Source organism: Notamacropus eugenii, chromosome 2 (genome assembly GCF_028372415.1).
Source record: "Notamacropus eugenii isolate mMacEug1 chromosome 2, mMacEug1.pri_v2, whole genome shotgun sequence".
Lineage (NCBI taxonomy): Eukaryota > Metazoa > Chordata > Mammalia > Diprotodontia > Macropodidae > Notamacropus > Notamacropus eugenii.
Genome location: NC_092873.1, coordinates 74,831,615 through 74,837,322, shown reverse-complemented (window position 1 = coordinate 74,837,322; position 5,708 = coordinate 74,831,615).

The window sequence follows — 5,708 nt, the reverse complement described above, 5'->3', positions numbered from 1 at the left end:
GGATGTGATTTTCAGATGTAAGCTTATTTCTTATTATTGTTTCATTAATGGAGGAAGCAGGACCCCACATTTTATATCCAATGTTTGACACCCTTCCCACCAAATAACAATTCCACAATGAATATACTTAGCAGGTAGCGAAGAAACCCTTTTATCCAAATTGAATATGTATAATGAGAGTTTTCCATGCAGATAAGTAGTGAGATCAAAGATCTTCCCCACCCATTAATAGGTCTTAGATGGAACCCTGAGGGAAAAGGGAAAGTTTGATTGTGGGGGGCTTGTTTTGCCTTTGTAGGAAGGCCCATACTTTTTTTAATGAGGCACTGGGTCACCAGGGTTGTGCTCTCTGACCCTGAAAGGTATATATATACTCCAAGATGAGATTTTGCCATGAGGGCTTAGAAGAAGGTTCATGTGGCACATGAGACTCTGGGTATCTGTTAAGGAACCCCCTGGCTCTGAAAACCCAGATGTTGGTGCTTCTCTCTCTGGTAACTATGTATGTATGTAGTGGTCAGACAGTTGGATCTGTCTGTTGATCTGTGATGTATGTATTGTTTATGGTTAGACAGTTAGAAACCCTGTTTGTTGGTTGACTCCTCAAAAATTGCTTTCCTTTTAGAAAAGCAGATCTAACAACCTGTGCTAGCAGGCCATCCTGGATGTGTCAGGGTGCTTGCTGCTACAATAGGAGTAAAAGAAAACAAAACAAAAAACCCAGAAATTGGAGAAAGAGAATGGAGACATTAGGGAGAGAAGGTGCTCTCCTATTGGGAGTGAGGTAACTCAGCTCAACCAAGAGAACTTGGTGAAGAGTTAAATCAGTCTCCCCCAAAGGGAAGTTTTCCAAAGTCCCTGGTGAAGGAACTTGGGATAGGGTCATGATGGAGACTACTCGTTCCTCTCATGTCATCTTTTCCCCAGTCTTTTTCTTTAGCAATCTTTTTTCTTTAATGGGATTGGCATCTTCCATTTTCTCTCTCAAAGCTGGAAATGAGAAGTGCTTGAAGCTAGAAAAGACTTGAAGAGATTTAAATATTTTCATGCAGTTCTTTTAATACTGTAGTCAAATATTTTAAAATGACAGTAAAATGGAAGAGAAATTTACTATACTTTCCTTTCTCATTTCTAGTCTTTACCCAAGGATAAATGACTGAATTTAAAGGATGTTACATTTACCCAGTAAATTATTTGGTAGAAAAATAGAATAGAAAACTTTGAAATTAGATTTGGAATTAGAGGACCTAGGTTTAAATCACTTAAACTCTCCGGATGAGTCTCAATTTTCTCATTTGAAAATGAGGTAATTGAATTCAATGACTTAAAAATTCTAGCTCTAAATCTATTATGCTATTTTTACAGTGAACCAGTTATTTAGTTGATTCCTTTGTCTCATGTCAAACAACTAGTTACACTAAATTTATTGTATCAATCAATCAACAAGAGTTTATTAAGTTGCAGGAGACAGGAGCTGTGCTAGGTACTTGGGATATAAAGACAAATATTAAATAGTCCTTGTCTTCAGGAAGCTTACCTTCAATCTAAGGAGGCAACATGTCATATACTACATACACACTCACAAGTATGTATATACACATGTAGAGTATATATAGTATATGTATGTATGTATATATGTGTATACATATATATTATATATGGATATGTGTATGCATGTATATGTTAAGCATGGGCATATATTTTACTCATATATTTTTATAAAGTATAAATTTATATATACATAAATACATATAGTACCTAATATGTATAAGCATATATATTGTTCAGTCATTTTCAGTTGTGTCTGACTTTTCTTGACCCCTATTTGGGGTTTTCTGGGCAAAGATACTGGAGTGGTTTACCATTTCCTTCTCCAGCTCATTTTACATATGAGGAAACTGAGACAAACAGGGTTAAGTAACTTGACCAGCATCACACAGTTAGTAAGAGTGTGAGATCAGACTTGAACTCATGAAGATGAGTCTTCCTGACTCCAGGTCCATCACTCTATCCACTGTGACACTAAGTAGAAATAATTTCTTATCATTGATGCACTACTATAATATAGTAAGGGTATTAGGGAATATTATATTGTTCTGAAATGAAAAGAAAATTTCATATAATTAATCTTTGGGGGAAACTGACTTTTGAAGTTTTCCCAAGTTATGTTTCCTTTTGCATTTTGTTTCATGATCCTTTTAGGCACAGATATGACAGGAAAATATTTTCATTCACCCTATGTCTACATGATTTCCTTTAAGTTATAAATCTCTAGACTTATTAGCTTATGGACAACAAATTTTTCTGGATAAATGGGCTTGTGCAATGTGGCAGAAGAGAAAGAATGATAGTTTTGGAGACAGAACCTGGCACTGACACTTACTACTTGACCAAATTATTTCACTGCTCTAGGCCTGAGTTTCCTCATCTCTCACATGAGGGAATTGGAATACATGGTCTCTATGGTTCAAAACTCATGACCAGGTCAGACTCTCAGCTGATCTCTCCCTCTCCTTCATCCTCATCCAATGATGTTGTAATTGAGAGAGATTGAAAGTTTCTAGATTACCTCCTCATTAAATGTCCACCAATCAGAGCTGAGTTTCTCTTGTCATGAGAGTTCCTCATTTGAAGGTACACACCTAATTTAAGGTATTTCAGAGCCTGGTTACGAAAAGAAATCACTGACCATCATTTTATTGATTATGGGCTAAACTAGTTAAGAAATTGATTATTAATACCTGGAAACCCTGTATCTTGAGATTTTATTTGCAACAACCCACTGGAAAGTGCAGGAAGAAATTGAATGATGTTTTCCAAAGAGAAATGGAGCCCAAGGTGGCCTAAACTGCAAATTGGAGTCTAATAATAAAAGAAAAAAGATGGACATTTAATAATGAAGAAGTATTAAAAACATTTTTAGGAAGAAATGAAGAGATCATTTGGAACGAATAAAATTAAACATACAAAACTAAAGAGCAGTTCCAGAATGTTGCTGAAATCTCTCTGCTTTAATTGAAAAATTACATATTCATATCGAAAGCATGTCCTTTGTTCATAGACAATAAGCAGTGCAGTCTCTTTCATGTGGCACTAAAAGGCCTCTAAAGTCTGTCACCAGCATATCATTGCAGTTTATTTCACAGTATTTCTCATCTTCTCTGTGACTCAGCTAGATTGAATTCATCATTGTCTCCTCACAGGCACTGTGTTTTCCTATCTTTGTCCCTCACCATTTCTTTTATTCTCTCACCCATATCTGAGTTATGAAATTCTATCCATTGGCATATATTTGGACCTTTTATAAATACATTATTAAATTATGTACCTAAAATCAAAACTCAAACATCATATGTAACTTGGTATACACTAGAGGTTTTCCACTATCATTTGATATAGTTCTGGAAATGGTAGCACTAAAACAAAGGAAAGAAATGAAAGATGTAAAGGTAAGTCAGGAGTCAGTCAACAAACATTTAGTAAGCACTTTCTATATGCTGGACACATATAAAACTGTCACTCTTTGCTAATAATAAGATGGTTTATTTGGAAAATTTCTAGAGACCCAGGTGAGACTTATTCAGACTTTAACTTCAGTAAAGTTTCAGGATGAAAAACAAACCCTTAAAATCAATAACATTTTTATATAATGATAACAAAATCCAAGAGACAAAATTTCATTTCCAAATTCCATTTCCAAATTACCACTAAGTACATTAGATATCTGGGGAATAATTTACTAAAACACACAAAATACTTGCATATATTCAATTACAAAGTACTCTTTAAAGAAATAAAGAACAGCTTGCACAGTTGGAGGGATATTCAGTACTCAGGTCAATGCTATGCCAACATAATAAAAAGTGACATTAGTGCCAAAAATAATTCATAGTTTTAATGCTATACAAATTAAATTATTAAAGGAATATTTTCAGAATTTGATAAAATAATACCAAAGTTCATTTGGAAGAATAAAAGATCCAGAATAGCAAGGGGAATGATGAAAAGAACTGGGGACAAAGGGAAAATAATACTTCCAGATTTCAAATTATATTATAAAGCAGCAATCATCAAATATGTTTCATATTGTTTTTTTGTTTGTGCTTAAAGGGAGCTGGATGAAAGAAATAGTCTATACAAGGGAGGATCAGAAATAACGGAATTCAGGAATCCAGTGTTCAGTGAACTAGAAAATGTTAAATACTTGGGAATTTTGTTTGTTGTTGTTCAGCCATTTCAGTTGTTTCTGACTCTTTGTGACCCCATTTGGGGTTTTCATGACAAAAATATTAGAGTAATTTGTCTCTTCTTTTTCCAGATGAGGAAATTGAGGCAAACAGGATTCAATGACTTGCCCAGGGTCACACAGCTAGTAAGTGTCTGAAGCCAGACTTGAACTCAGGAAGATAAGTTTTTTCTGACTTAAGGTCTGGCACTCTATCAACTGTGCCACCTTGCTGCCACAATAGCTTAGGAAAGAACTCCTATTTAACAAAAACTTAATGGATAAAATTAGAGAGTAGTCTGTCAGAAATTAGGTTCGACTCACACCTTACTGTGTGTCCTATGATATATTCTAAATGGATGTGCGGCCTTAATATAAGAGATTATACATTAAAAACTAAGAACTGATGTAATTCATAGACCTTCCAGAGGTATAGGGAGGAGATGGATTCTTAATCAAGTAAGCAAGAGTTAGAAACCATTATTGAAGACAAAATAGATAAGTCTGAGTCCATGAAACTAAAAGCTTCTGTTCAGAAAACATTAATATACCTAGGATAAGAATGGAAATAAGTGGATGAGGAAAAATTCTCTATCATATTTCTCTCTTAAGGTTTCAGTATACTAGTCATAAAAGCTATTAACATTTATATGTGTGTGTTCTGTATATAAATAGAGATTTTTTTGAGTATGCTCAGATATCCTAAGATGGAAGCCTTTGATATCAGCTTACCACATGGTTGGGCATAGCCTCCTTTGATTGATAGCACAACTGAAATAGGCTATGTCTTTAAAACTGGAAAGACTGAGGGAATCATTCTCTTTGTACTCTTTCCTGCTGCTTTTAGAAGATAAAGATTACAGTTTACCCACAGCTTAGGAGCTATAGACTAAACCAAGTGAGAAGAAAAGGACTTCCTCCTCCCACCTATCCTTCTTTTACTTCAGGTCTAAGCATTTTGCCTAGGTGTGTTTGTTTCTATTCTGTTTCATTTATCCTTCTCAGTGTTAAGAGCAGGCATTACCAGTCATCAAGCTCAGGATTTCAAGCTGTGGCAACTTTGGAGCCAGGATAATAGGTGAGATGGTACAACCAGTCAGCCCATCAAAGAAATCCTGAGAAGTCAGGATGCGTGATACTTGAACCCAAGTGGACTTTGGACTTGGAACTGGGACTATACTGTATGGGAACTGAGATAAGCTGTGACCCAAAGACTGAGGTAGTACAAAAAAGGAAGAGAACTGATAGAAAAAAAATGATAGAAAAATATTCAGGGATTTGTTGATAGATACTGTTACCAATCATACTTTATAACATGCAGAACTGTTTGTTATATGTTCAGAGCGCAGTCCCATTTTAACCAAAGATTAACAGACCAAAAATTGCATTAAAAGCTTTGGACAAAATACAAGACTCATGGAGGGCAGAGCCAGGATGGTGGACTAGAAAGACACACTTACTCAGGGTCCTCCCCACAGCCCAT